At 42.6% G+C, this 15,729-nt stretch overlaps 1 non-coding gene across 1 annotated transcript; it reads right to left on the bottom strand.

The window, feature by feature from the left end:
* Positions 1-3,075: 3,075 nt before the first annotated feature.
* Positions 3,076-3,148, bottom strand: trnav-cac (transfer RNA valine (anticodon CAC)). The gene has a single exon. It is a non-coding gene; the product is annotated as a tRNA-Val (tRNA).
* Between the last annotated feature and the right edge of the window lie 12,581 nt (positions 3,149-15,729).

Below are 15,729 nucleotides of genomic sequence, written 5' to 3'. Positions count from 1 at the left end.
TAAACGGCGACAGAAATCAAACTTAAAACAACATGTCCAGGACATTCAAAACCTTTAGCTTTTTTAGACCTTTGAAAATAGCCTTAGACATTCACTACAACGCCTTATTATTTACAGACAATATATTTATTAGGACTTGATAATAAATGTAAAACAGAGAAGCCGCTGTAAATAAACTGTTTCTTAAATGTTTCTTTAAAAACTGTAATATTGTTAATAAAACACACACACACACAACAACATTTCATTTTTAAACGAACCTTCCAAGTGTAAACGCTTCCTGATCCCGGGACTTCCTGTTTCACAAACGTTTTCACGATCTGTTTAAATATTAAATACAATGAACACCTTCAAGCCTTTTCCTACAACCACTTTAAAACAGAAGTATAATAGCGGGAGATAAGCCAAACAACTTACTAAACCCTTTCGGACGGCTTTACTTCCTAACCAGACGGTACGGCAATCGGTCATTTCTAAACACGTTCCCCAGAAACAAGCCTAGACCTGTCCGGACTTCTAAAGATCTTTCCCAGAACCCCCCGCCCTACAGGAAACGGTCACCCATCGCTTAAATATTAGCCCTCAACGGGCAAACAAAGCCCTTTTAAAAACATTAAAGTTTGAAAGATCTTACTTACCTCCACAGAATAATCGTTTCTTATGTTTTTCGGCTGGTTTAGCTTTTTGCACCGCTGTGAAGGTAAGAGACATGTTTAACCTTTAACCACACCGCTTTATAAAAAGCTTTAACCTCTTACAGGCTGCAGATATATACTCACAGCTATCAGATACCGGGGCTGACGGCCTTTCAGATTCTTGAAAGGTTACGGTTCTCGAAGGTAAAACGAAACAAGCCCTCGATGTGGAAGGCCTTTCGTTGTCTCGAACCACGTTTCTTAATACTGTTAGACAGGATAATTTTTTAAAATTAACAAAACTGGACTCAAACATCTTACAGAAACGTTATACAAACAAACAGGGGTTTAGTTCTTACCCGGTCGGCAGACAGCCTGTCTAGGGACAACCACTTCTCTTGGTCGATCCTCGGAGACATTAATCACAGGCCTTTCGATAGTTTCTGTGTAATTAAAGAGACCGGCATTAATATATATTAAAACGTTTTCATAACTCTAATGAGCCGCTTCAAAACCACACACACCCATGCATAAGAACCCATGAGCGCAAACACAAAAATCTTACCGTCGTTGTTCCAGATGATCTCCTCAGCGTTGGGAATTAACTCCTGTTGACTGGCTGAAAAATAATTTTACAGAACTTAAAACAGATGTTATAGCCTTATTTACAATACATGCACACAACACGCTCTGAGTCAATGAAAATAATCTGAAGACTTGCCTAAAAACTCGTTTAAATCGAATCGCTGATGTTGTTTCCAGACATTGTTGATCTTTAGTCTTAAATCGAAAGGTCAGTATGAGTCTGTCGAGCTGAAGACCAGACCTTCATACTTATAATGATGGCCACATGCCGGATCTGCTTGTAAGGCATTGTTCTGGTCTGGCCTTTGTGCCACCCTGTTACCAATTAACATATCAAAACCAACCAATAAAATGACACTGCATCAAATTTCAAATAGAAACCAAGATGGAGACGATCTCTCTCCTCTCTACTCTAAACTTTTATTAGAACCTTTTGGTCTCTCAAAAAAACATTTTTAAGCATCAAGACCTATAGTCAACAACCACTAAGAATATTTCAGGCCTTTATAAGCGCTAAAAAACAACCTGAGCCTAGAAAATAACTATAAAGATCAAAAATAACTAGCGCTTTTACAGTGATTTTTTTTTTTTTTTTTATAGCGATGCTTTGTTTGGTATTAAAAAAGTCACAAACTACTCAGAACAGCGTTTATCCCCGCAAAAGAGATATTTGGGTTTATTTTACAAAGCTTATAAATTATATAGGTTAAAAGTATTCTGAATGTTTTGATACCACACGCCATACCTATTGTTGTCTGAGCACACCCCCGCCCCCCATGGTGTGAGTGATTTAGCCTTGAGTGTTGTGATCTATTTAGCATTGAGTGATCAGTTGTTTTCATTTTTTAAACGATTCCTTATCATCAGGGATTGAGACTGCTAAAATACCTTAAAAGCATATCCTTATCTTAAGTCTAACTCTTATGAGCTTTAAGACCCTAGAATGTATTTAAGTAAAACGACTGAACACATTATGTGAGAGATAAAATATAACCACAGCTTTTTTTTTTTTTTTTTTACAAAAACAATTAACCTATACACACAAACACCCACACACACACCCTCTTTTTTAATTTAATTTTTAATTAAATTTGAGGAGAGAGACAGAGCCAGATACAGTGTGGATAACATAAGTACCCTATGCAAAACAGGCATTGTTAGGACCTGGGATCATAACAGACAACAGAACTTGTTGAATTTTATAAAATGATTGGGCGAGAGAGAGAGAAAGACAGACAGAGACAGTGTGAATATGATAAACGCACAATTCAAAATTGGCATTGTTAAGACCTGGGACCATTACAGACAACAGAACTTGTTGATCTTATAACGGTTTAGATTTACTAAACCATTAAATGTATATTTAAAAAAGACCCCCAACCACTACAGGAAGAGCCGACCCATTCACACTCTACAGTTGACCAACAAGAACAACAAGAACAACAGGTTATGGGCGGCCTTGTTGTTCAGGGTTTTATGGGTGTACACTTTCTGACGGATATGACGTAGGAATAATTAAGGAAATAACTCTACCTAAAATCACGCCCCCCAATTATGACGTAGGAATATTAATAAGCTTAGGGCATACGTCATAACAAAATAGGCCGCGCCCAAAAAACCCAACTATCTACTCATAAGAGTAACAGCAATGTCGCCGATCCTGCTACGGTCGTATTGTAACAGCAACAACATGTATCGATTTTAAAAGTGTCAGTTCCAGCGCCTCGCAAAGCTACCCTTCTGTGATCGTTTGTTCTCTAGGTCAGGCTTTCTTGACACTCCGAGGAAGAGAAAACGATGGCCGGCCGCGTTACAGGGACAGGTAACACAGCACTAGCACACGTGCACCGCGGGTTGTTTCCGCCCGGTTTCGAACCAGGGACCTTTCGCGTGTGAGGCGAACGTGATAGCCACTACACTACGGAAACCAACCTGTCCTGGTGTTTCGAATGGCTCCCATCGAAGCAGGCTGGTAAAACGTGCACAGGCGTTTCCCTTGGGCCAGCCTGTGAGATAAAGGTTTCTAATTTCACTGACCTATTTTGCAATGCTCAAGGGCACATCAGGACACTTTGGAAACTCTTTCAAAGGCAGGACGCCCTGCGCTCTGACAGTGCCTGCACTTAGCCCAACAAGGTGATGCTGAATGGCTTGTTCAAACGGCTGGTGGTCTTCCTTCACCACCAGACTATCAGAGCTATACTGCGCCTTCAACTACATAAGAGTAACAGCAATGTCGCCGATCCTGCTACGGTCGTATTGTAACAGCAACAACATGTATCGATTTTAAAAGTGTCAGTTCCAGCTCCTCGCAAAGCTACCCTTCTTCGATCATTAGTTCTCAAGGTCAGGATTTCTTGCCACTCCGAGGAAGAGAAAACGACGGCCGGCCTTGGGGCAGAGAGATGAGGACGGGTAACACGGCACTGGCATACGTGCACCGCGGGTTGTTTCCACCCAGTTTCGAACCGGGGACCTGTCGCGTGTGAGGCGAACGTGATAGCCACTACACTACGGAAACCGACCTGTCCTAGCGTTTCGAATGGCTCCCATCGAAGCAGGCTGGTAAAACGCGCACAGGCGTTTCCCGTGGGCCAGCCTGTGAGATAAAGGTTTCTATTTTCACTGACCTATTTTGCATTGCTCAAGGGCAAGAGGATCCAGAAAAACAGGTTACTGAAATGATGTTTGACGCCGTGGACTGGCCGTTCTTGAAAGAGGTCATAAACTGTATAAATGATGGTTTTGACATCTTGACCAAATGTTCGCAACTGGATTTGGTTAGAAGGAGAATATGCTGGATTATGGATTATATATCCCCTTTGAATGACGACGACGATGATAAAACAGACGACGTGTGGGGTTTTGGAGGGGGGTCTGACGGCTCAGGGGCTACTCTCTTCTAAGAGGGCGGTGTGTCATGACGTAGTGAAGAGATAGGATAAAAGGCGCAACAATTCATTCATGGTTTAAAATTAAAGAGAATGTCTTACCCGAAAGCTGCGGACGTCGACAGGCTCTACAGGCCTCTTCAAACCCGGGATCACCCCTTGTTCTATTCCCCAGATTTTGTATACACTCTGGAACCCTTTGACTGCGGTTACTCTCCAAGACCTCAGACCCCGGTCCCTCAGGACGAAACAACATGCGGTGCGATGGATGTCCAAATGAGTCTCGGGGATCCCCAGCCTCTGGAGCTCATGGAGGGCCTCGATTTTGCCGAACTGTCTACCGTCTGTGCGTCTCAGGAGGGGGTCAGTCCAATGGATGTAGAAACACCCCACAAACCACCAGGCGAACCAATGAGCATCGGACAGTCCCGGGGGCGTGATGAAGATGAAGGATTTATGCCCGGGGTATGTGACCAAGTAAGCAGAGTGGTTAAAAGCACCCTGGTGTATATTCTGAGTGCTCTCATCGACCGAGCTCTGAAAGAAGTCTGTCGGGGGTGTGAAGTGAATCACCCCAGTCAGTTGAGACACAGTTGTTTGTTTGAACCAGACCGTTACTATTTCCTGTTCTATTTCAACGTGTTTTACAGAAGACTGAACAAACCGTGGCTGAAACCGGCACTAATCAAGGCGCTGTCTTACTCCCACATACATGTCACTGCGGGACAAGTCCAGAAAATCATAGATGAGATTTTGCTGGAGCTGAAAAAGGAGCCGTTTATAATAGAGAAACTTGGGCAGCTGCTCAATGACCTGGATGAGCCGAGTAGAAAAACCGCTGGCAAGCTAAAAGCTTATTTCTTCCGTAAAGAAGTTAAAGCTGGGGACAGCGACGAAGAATTCGACATCTACGCCACTGATTCAGACTCTGACCTGAACTAAGGGACTTTGAACATGGGGAATGTTCTGGACTGCTTCTGCAACTGGTTCTGTCATCAACACTCTGCAGCTAACCTGAGAGCGCTATTACACCATGTGCTTGACAGAAAAGTAGCCAACGCGAGCCTTTTCTCTACAGATTTAACCATCGATGAGGATCAACTTTCAAACCTGGAAAAGTTAATGGCTGCTGTAACAAAGATCGGGGGGTACGAACACTGGGATGAAGCGCTCAAGGGGGCCAAGAATGATATTAGGCCATTTCATCAACATCTGTATGACCTTTTACTGAGCATGTTTAATACACCTCTGTTTAATTTTAAAATAGGTCATATTGTTGTTTTATTTACATATGTAACTGAGGTGTGTGCCTACAAGATAAAGAAACAGGTATATTTGTTGATATAGATCAAGTAACCAATCATCTGATTTCTTTTTGTCTGGACCGTAGAAAAAATTGTTGTGTATGTTATACTTTTCTCAAATGTCTAAAAAGGGGTATCTGCTCTCCTGAAGTTGAATAAAAAACCTTGTATAAAAACTTTGCGCATAGTGTGGGTCTGTGTGGTTATTTGACAGAATGACTCGGCAAGCTCCCCAAATGCAGGAACTATACTACAACCCAGCCAAGATTGGGGGTTTGGCGGGTAAGAAGGGTTTTCAAAGAGGACTCGCTGAGGCCGGAGTGAAGGTTAATGATGTGGTTGTTTCAGAATGGTTACGGGAACAAGACGCCTATACCTTACATAAACCTCTCAGGATTAACTTTAAAAGAAACCGCGTATATGCAACTGACATAGACTCACAATGGCAAATGGATCTAGTCGATATGTCAAATTTATCAAAACATAACAATGGTCACAAATTGATGTTGATGTGTATCGATGTTTAATCAAAATATGCCTGGGCTCGAATTCTACATAATAAAACAGGTTGAGCGGTGACGAGGGTCTTTGAGGATATATTGTCCCAGGGTCGATGTCCTAAAAAACTGCAGACTGATTAAGGAAAAGAGTTTCTCAACAGAGAATTTCAGAATCTACTGAAGAGACACAAAATACATCATTTCACCACCGGAAATGAGCTTAAAGCATCGGTAGTGGAGAGGTTTAACCGCACCATAAAGACCAAAATGTGGAGATATTTTACAGCGGTCAACACGTTCAAGTATTTTGATAAAGTTCAGGATTTTATTGATGCTTACAACCAAGGGTATCACACCAGTATTAAAATGAAGTCTATAGATGTTGATCAAAGTAATTCTTTTCAGGTCTATACAAAATTATACGGACCATTTATTAAGAAGGGAAAAACTACTTATAAGTTCAACATCGGTGATGTGGTTCGCGTTTCAAAGCTAAGGAGTACTTTTGCCAAAGGTTATGAACAAACATTTTCTGACGAATATTTTACAGTTACCGAACAGTTGGCTAGAGCCCCCCCCGTGTACCGGTTAAAAGACTATGACGGGGAGGATATAGAAGGAACGTTTTACGAAGCCGAGTTACAAAAAATTATTGTGGGTAAAGACAGTGTATACAGAGTTGAAAAGATATTAGCTGAAAAAACCCAGAACCGGAAAAAATATGTGTTGGTGAAATGGCTTGGATGGCCTGAAAAGTTCAATAGTTGGGTCCCGGAACAACAGGTTTGCGATATTCAATCCTTATAACAACATGCCCGCGGGTGTGTTGGGGGCATTACTCTCGATACTCAAGATGGAATCAGGAGGCTTCTACGTGACTCTACCCAGTAACGCCTCTCTCGATATATACCCTAAAAATGAAATATCCAGTTACACGGTACAATTTGGAAAATCTATAGATCTAAGGGGGTCGTGGGAAGTGGGGTTGGCGGAAATACAGTATCCTTACACTTGGGCTGTTTTACAAGATAAGGATGCCACCTTCGCCATTTTTGATGATGTTAAAAAGAGTCAATGGACATTCACGATACAAGGAGGTTATTATGACAATGTAGATAAAATATTAGATGAGATGCATAAACAGTTCTCAGAAGGCACCCCCAACATCAAGCTATATTACAACCCTATTAAAAACAGATTGTACAAGGTGTCAAAACCAGGTATTAGCATTCAAACCAGCGGCCAACTGGGGCGTATATTAGGGTTCTATTCTGACACAGAGAGCAGGTTCTCAGAAGTGGTGGGGCGGCTTTTACACTCTTTATGTGTATACGGATATCATAACCCACCAGAGGGTCGGGGATAGTTATGTCCCCCTTTTGAGAAATGTACTTATTAAAGGTAAAAGCAATGACATGGTCACAATTACTTATGACAAGCCACACTACGTACCAGTCTCAAAGACCCACTTTGACAACATCACGATCGAAGTCAAATCGGATCAGAATATCAACGTACCCTTCCGCTTCGGTAAAGTTAAGTTGTCAAACTACATTTTCGACCCCTGAAACAGTGTGTACATTATTAAAATGGCTACCTCGAGGGGTTATGTAGATCCTAGCGCCAATGTGGATTATTACAAGATGCAAGATGGAACGGCTTGCCCGGTTTTGTAGGAGCCCCCACAATGTATGGCGCCGGTCTAGGAGGACTCTTTCGTGGTCTCTTTAGAATGGCCGTACCCCTGCTTAAGAGAGGCTTTGCTATAGCCAGACCCCACTTGAAATCAGCGGCTAAAAATATTGTTAGTGACGTGTTCACCAATGTTATGAACCGGGCAGCTAGCCATGAGCATCAGGAGGGTTCGGGTCTCATGGTAATGGCGAGGAGGGGGGGTAAAAGAAGAAACAGCATGTGTCCACCAGGGCGACGAAGATCCGTGGCTAACAAAAAACGAAGAATCTCTCATTCTCCAACATATCGTGGAAACACTCGGAGAAGGAAGCAGCACAAGAAAAAACCTGCAAAAAGAAAGTCTCAAAGAAAGAAAAATAGAGCCTCAGGATATATCTTTTAAACATGTCTTTTGTCCACAGTCTATTGGAAGAATGCGTCAAATCAGAACTGGATCTGTTTACAGTTCCATACACTCAAACGAGTATAGATAAGAGCATATATGTAGAGATTCCCCCTCTTTCTGCAATTTCAGACATGGCCCCTCTGGAGTTTTTTATAGCTGGCAATGGCGAGGATTATAATGATTTGAATAACACATTTATTTTAATGAACTGTAAAGTGACTAATGAGGATGGCGATGCAATCGAGAAGACGGCCAACGCTGGGGTCATCAATTACCCGGTGGCCACCATGTTTTCACAGGTGGATGTGACCCTGGGAGATCGGCTCATTAGTCAAAGCAGCAATACTTACCCCTATAGAGCCATGATGGAGTGTAAACTTAATTATAGTGAGGAGACCCTAAGCAAACAGTTCAGCCCCGGCCTTTTCTTCAAAGACAACCCGGAAGCTATGGACGACAAGGATCCAGAGGGACTCAATAAGGGTTTGCAAAAAAGAACGGCCTCTTCAACAGAAGGGAGGACCTTTGAGCTAATGGGGCATATCAATGCAGACATATTTTTCCAAGAAAAACTCATGCTCAACGGGGTAGACATTAAAATTAAAATGATCCGTAGTAAAAGTGCTTTTTATCTGATGACCCCTGATACTGAAAAATATAAACTGACCATATTATCGGCCTCGCTGTTTGTGAAAAAAGTGTCCGTCTCCCCGGCGGTTAAACTAGGACACGCGCAGGCGTTAAGTACCCGATCGAAAGAGTCTATATGACTGCAGGGACACGGGTGATGAACCAGGAAAATCTGTTTCTAGGACAGCTCCCAAAACAGGTTATTATTGGTCTCGTGGATAATGATGCATTTACCGGGGTTTACAACAAGAACCCCTTTAACTTTAAACATTATAACGCGGAATTTATAGCGTTGTACGTCGATGGTGTGCAGGTTCCATCCAGACCTTTTCAACCTGACTTTGAAAACGGCAATGCGGTTCGTGAATATTACAGTGTAGTACTGGCTACGGGTCGCCATCTCAAGGATCAAACTCTGCTGATCGATCGCCGGGAATACTGCAGCGGTTACACCCTGTACGGTTTCAACCTGACCCCTGACGAAGAGTGTGGACAACATTTTTCACTGATGAAGACGGGCAATATGCGTTTGGAGATGCGTTTCAAGCAGCCTCTACCACGCACTGTAAATATGGTCGTGTATGCTGTGTTTGACAACATTATTGAGGTGAATCAGAGGAGAAACGTTCTGTATGATTATTATTAAAATGAACACCAGAGAGCTCAACCACATCATGAATGCCCTGGCCGGCTCACGGAAACTGTTTCAAGGAGTCTACGCCTGCGATCAGCTACCTAAATTTAAGATCAAGAATTTACCTGCAATGTACATAATCAACACACACCCTAAAAATATGCCCGGAGAACATTGGCTGGCTATTTATCTAAGGTAGGACCACCGTGGTGAATTTTTTGATTCCTATGGAAACCCCCCGGATTTCAGACCTTTCCCTCGGAAGATCAATAACTTTCTGCTCAACAACTGTCAAGAAACCATTTACAGCGGTCGTCAAGTACAAAGTCTTCAGACCTTCACTTGTGGTCAGCACTGTGTGTTTTTCTTATATCATAGATCTAAAGGAAGGTCATACCCCGATATTATGGCCTTGTACAGTGAGGATTTAGGCCAAAATGATAAAAAAGTGGCAGAGTTTGTCAGTACACTGTGGACCCCCCTTATAACACAATGACTTACGACCCTAGCCAGCCATGTATACAGATGGGGTGTTCTTGTGAGGATTTTAAAAGATGTCATGCGTGTTAAGGTGAAAAAATAATGAAAACAGCCTTTGAATCATTAGTTTTGTTTTTATTCAACACAATTCTTATACAAAGCAGGGGTTATGGTATAAATAAATGTACAACATTTGAAAAAAAAAAAAAAAAAAAAAAAAATTGTTTGTCGGGTCATTATTTACAGGGGAGACAAATAAAAACATGAGATTAATAAGCTTCCCAACGATGGATAGATCCTGAGGATGGTCGCTCAGCACGGTCAGAGTAATGAGATATCGGAGTCAGATCAGGCTCCACCTCTTTACACAGATGGATTTTTTATCGCGTTTCCTGGTTAGGAACTGTTGATTGGGGCATGTTCAGACAGGCCATCGCCTGTAGGAAAGCATTCCAGCCTACAGGTCGGCGACTATCGGGTACCTTATTAGTGCTAGTGACACTCTTCAACAAATCAAACGTGTGAACCTTTGATCAGTTGTCCCTTAAAAACAAATTCACCCTGTTCATTCCAAGCCGTTACCCGCGGTTTCTGAACCATTTTGTGCAGGATATATTCTGCATGTCTTTTGCTTCTGGCCGGCATGTTTCTCAAAACATCCGTTACAACATCTCCCTCTGAACTCTCAACAGGTTCGGTCACCGCAACATCTTTATCAACCGAACCCCCCGCATCAGCCCCAGAACCATTTTCTTGAGAGGCCATGGTTAAAGTTAAAATGTATTGATCTTTTTCACCCTGTCTAACCAGACGGAGGTAGCGCTGTAACATGTTGGAATACAACTGGGCTTTGGAATACTGATTTAAATCGGCCCTGGCCTGTATAGCTTTCATTTCAGAGTCCAGGTTGTTTTCGGCCATTTGTCTAATGGGCTCTGGCCCGACAACATTTTTTCTCAGTTTCTCAAGCTGCTCCTGAGGGATCAAAAACATTTTCTGAGCATATTCCATTATTAACCCACTCTGGAAGCTAGAAGACTGGTTAGGAAAGGCACGGCTATGCTCAACAGCGGTCCTATAAAACCCCCGGTTTGATTAATCTTCTTTCTTTTTCTTTTAATAGAATACTTCTTATTAGCGATGATCTTGATAACCGCTTTTTGTTTTTTGAGTTTAGATTGTTGAGAAGGGGTTAGGGGTATATTACCGCGTAAGATGTTAAAAGCTATTTCACACAGGGTCTCGATCAAATCCGAGGGGGCCCCTGCCAGCACAGCTTTCCTATGGCGCGGGCTCCCCTCAAATAACATTTGCAAAAGTGGCAGATTTCTTTTAATCCGAACAGACATTCTTATTTATTTCCTTTTCTTTAGCACATACACTGCCGGCCAATCGGGCGGGCACAAACCTGTTCTGAGGCGAAAGTCTTCTGGGGTTTGTGCTTTTAAGTCCGCAATCAAGTACCCGTAGGGTTTTTTGGTGGCATCCTCAAATGCCTCCAAAAAGAACTTGGTCTGGTTAGGGTACATTTGACGAGCCAAGACGGTGACCTGTAGTTTATCTCTGGGGTTTTTAAAAAGAATGATATAATTGGCATATAAATTAATAGTGCGGCTTTTTTTACCTTGAAAAAATAGATTTTGAACTAAATAAATAATACTTAAATTCCTATGATGAGTGTACTTTGTGAAAGCTTTTTCCACTTCACTGTTGTCACCGGCCTGCTCCATCAGGTCATCAAGGATCACTAGATTAGTTTGACCGGGCGGGAACAAGTCATCGTCACACAACGAGGCGGGGAGACCTTGCACAAATTACAGATTATTTTTTTTCGAAGCCAAATCATCGTAGAGAGGTTGCCAGCAAGAGTAACACCACACTATGTTGTCAAGAGCTTGGGACACGGTTGCGTCCACATCTTCTATGATGTTCTTTATAAGATAGCTCTTCCCCGAATTGGAGGGACCGGCTATAATACAGGAGAAAGGGTGTTGAAGTCTGTTATCAAAACCACCACTAATATCCATAAGGCAGAGTGGTATAATCAGTCTTCAAGACTCTTTTATTGTACACCACCCTGAACCGTTTGTTTAGTGATCTATTTTCCAACGTGTACCCCTTTTTATTGCGATAGATCTGATTTCCGGCTGTAATAATCTCACGAGGAGGCGCGTCTTTCTCGGTTACAAAACTTTCTACCAGGGTCGTCAGAGACTTGATGTTAATGAGCTTGTTGTTACAATGGTTCAGAGTGAAACCCTTAACTTTCATACAGGTCTTACCCGCAGCCGTTCTGTATGCGTCTTAGGACCCCCTGAAACAAACTCCACTATGTGGTCCTGAGGATCTAGTTCGCTCGTTAACTCCCCAAGGTAGTCCCCGAGGGGAGGGACCCAATCCCCTGGCCTGGTGACAAAGATTACAGAGTCAGTATCATGATAGAGCGTGCGTTCCTGCAACTGATCCATTAAGTTGTACAATTCAAGCCGGGCGTAAGCCGTGGTAAAAACCGCTATGAAAACATTAACGTTCCCCTGTTTGGTGGGGAAATCTTTAGGGGCCCTCCACTGGACCTGTGCCACGTGGTCATTTAAGAATTGAAAGTGTGATACTGCATGTTGTTTGGAAAACGTAAATTCTATAAACTGTTCAGGGGTTTTAATCAAGGTTGTGTTTAGACGGTAATTTCTTTCCCCAAACTTACCCCACAGACTGTTTAAAATCAGTTTGGACATTTGTCTCTTGGCGGGGTTTACAGTTATGTTCCTGCAACTTGGTGATGTCTGAAAAGGCAACCATCTGTTGAGAGTTTAAGCCGGCCCTCTGATGAAGCATTAAAGCCTCTTGCAGAGCTTGGGGTTCAGGCATGTCGGGGGTGAGTAGTTTTATTAAACTGTAAGCAAAACAGAGCTTATTGTCCCCACTGGAACTCACCACTAATTGCCTGAGCTTGGTCCTAATTATGTCGTTCTTCAAGCATTTCGACAGTCTTCTAAGCGCCCCACCCTCAGGGTTACGAACCACATTCATTACCAGAGACAGACTTTCATCAGCTAAGATGGCTGCGTTTCTTTGCAATAACGCTTCGATTTTAGCCAGACATCTAAATTATCTCCACTCAGCATTACAGATAGGTTGCTAAACAAATCATCCCCTCTGAGTTCTAACTGTACAACATCTCGAGGTCTGACCCTTTCAGCAACCTGTTCAAGCATTTTCTGCAAGGCCTCGTGTATGTTGACAAATATTTCTGCATAATTGTCACAATTTAAAAGTTCTGCAAAATTAAAACGCTGAATCATTTCAAAATTGTTATAGGCCGGTCTATCTATAATCACGGGATCACTGGTACTCTTGGACACATCATCATTTTGAACAAAGCCTTCACCCCCTACATTCTCACAGAGCATGTCCTCCACAGCCTTATCAGTCTCAGAACCCTCCACATTCCGAACACCCCCACTGCTGACATCTACAAAACCCCCTTTTTGAGGAGGCTCATTGAAAGCCTGTAAAAGTCCTTCAAAGATATCCAACCGGTTAATGTCAAGACCCTCCTCTATAGTGATGGCTGCTTCTGCCGCCATCCTGTGTTCTAATTGTTTCAAATCATTTATAATAGGGGCAGAATTTGGTCGGGGTAGCTCCTCCAAAGACTCCACCATTTCAAACAAATCGGGGTGAACTAGGGGGTGAACCTCTATAAGCGCTACCGGTGGGAGGTGGTTATTTAGATCATTGACCATCTGTAACAGGTCGGGGTTCACCGGTAAGTCTGTTAATTCACATTCTATCGGTGGTAATTGGGGGTTATTTAAATCATTTATCATTTGTAATAGTTCCAGGTTCATTGGGACATCAGAGGAGTTCACAACAGGGCCGGGGATGTTCTCTCGGGAAGGTCTTTTTGGGGCCCTAGCTTGTTCATAATCCTTTAGTTTGTGAGTTCTTTTACCAAGTCAGGACATTTTTTAATTTATTTTTTATTTTTCCAACAACCCACAATAGTAAGGCGTTTTGTGTCTATTAAAACATTAAATACGGTACAATTCGTTAGTAAGGGTATTAATAAGGGTGTTTTGGCTCTCTATCACCAGGTTTTGCCCCACTAACACAAGTCTTTGATTTTGTAACAAAGTATGTAGCAACTCATGCCGACCTTCAGGAAGTAGCTCCGGGGGCTGGTGGCCTGGCTCAGCTTCAAAGGATGGTCGCTCCGGTAAATCTCGGTCGAAGGAGGCAAGGAGCGAGTGTATACTCATGGACGGAGACCAAGAAGGCCTTTGCGGTGACACCCTGGCCAAGCGCGGGGTTACTGTTCCGCGTTTCGGTAGCCAAGAAACGGGTCTGGGGGGACGATGTTGAAACTAGGCCGTCGTTGGGTGGTGTGTCAGCCCTGACTGACGGCGACCCCTGAGGTTGTTGGATGCCTGTATTTGTTCCGCCCGACAATGCGGCGGGCTGAATCTGGGGTGTTGAATTACCCCCAGAAGGCTGTGGCCTGAGTAGATGTTGGGGGGTCTCCAAGACCACCGTGGGGGATCCTCTCGGTGATCTCACCGGGAAAGATGTTTGATCCCACTTAGACGGGGTAATTGTCCTCAATAGCTCATTCACAGAATGACTATCCCAAGAGTCTTGGGAAGAATAAAAATATACATTACATTTACATCTTTAAACGGCGACAGAAATCAAACTTAAAACAACATGTCCAGGACATTCAAAACCTTTAGCTTTTTTAGACCTTTGAAAATAGCCTTAGACATTCACTACAACGCCTTATTATTTACAGACAATATATTTATTAGGACTTGATAATAAATTTAAAACAGAGAAGCCGCTGTAAATAAACTGTTTCTTAAATGTTTCTTTAAAAACTGTAATATTGTTAATAAAACACACACACACACAACAACATTTCATTTTTAAACGAACCTTCCAAGTGTAAACGCTTCCTGATCCCGGGACTTCCTGTTTCACAAACGTTTTCACGATCTGTTTAAATATTAAATACAATGAACACCTTCAAGCCTTTTCCTACAACCACTTTAAAACAGAAGTATAATAGCGGGAGATAAGCCAAACAACTTACTAAACCCTTTCGGACGGCTTTACTTCCTAACCAGACGGTACGGCAATCGGTCATTTCTAAACACGTTCCCCAGAAACAAGCATAGACCTGTCCGGACTTCTAAAGATCTTTCCCAGAACCCCCCGCCCTACAGGAAACGGTCACCCATCGCTTAAATATTAGCCCTCAATGGGCAAACAAAGCCCTTTTAAAAACATTAAAGTTTGAAAGATCTTACTTACCTCCACAGGATAATCGTTTCTTATGTTTTTCGGCTGGTTTAGCTTTTTGCACCGCTGTGAAGGTAAGAGACATGTTTAACCTTTAACCACACCGCTTTATAAAAAGCTTTAACCTCTTACAGGCTGCAGATATATACTCACAGCTATCAGATACCGGGGCTGACGGCCTTTCAGATTCTTGAAAGGTTACGGTTCTCGAAGGTAAAACGAAACAAGCCCTCGATGTGGAAGGCCTTTCGTTGTCTCGAACCACGTTTCTTAATACTGTTAGACAGGATAATTTTTTTAAATTAACAAAACTGGACTCAAACATCTTACAGAAACGTTATACAAACAAACAGGGGTTTAGTTCTTACCCGGTCGGCAGACAGCCTGTCTAGGGACAACCACTTCTCTTGGTCGATCCTCGGAGACATTAATCACAGGCCTTTCGATAGTTTCTGTGTAATTAAAGAGACCGGCATTAATATATATTAAAACGTTTTCATAACTCTAATGAGCCGCTTCAAACCACACACACCCATGCATAAGAACCCATGAGCGCAAACACAAAAATCTTACCGTCGTTGTTCCAGATGATCTCCTCAGCGTTGGGAATTAACTCCTGTTGACTGGCTGAAAAATAATTTTACAGAACTTAAAACAGATGTTATAGCCTTATTTACAATACATGCACA

The sequence above is a fragment of the Amia ocellicauda genome, assembly GCF_036373705.1.
Source record: "Amia ocellicauda isolate fAmiCal2 chromosome 11 unlocalized genomic scaffold, fAmiCal2.hap1 SUPER_11_unloc_4, whole genome shotgun sequence".
In the NCBI taxonomy this organism is placed as follows: Eukaryota; Metazoa; Chordata; class Actinopteri; order Amiiformes; family Amiidae; genus Amia; species Amia ocellicauda.
This window is presented reverse-complemented; position numbering and strand designations above follow the sequence as displayed.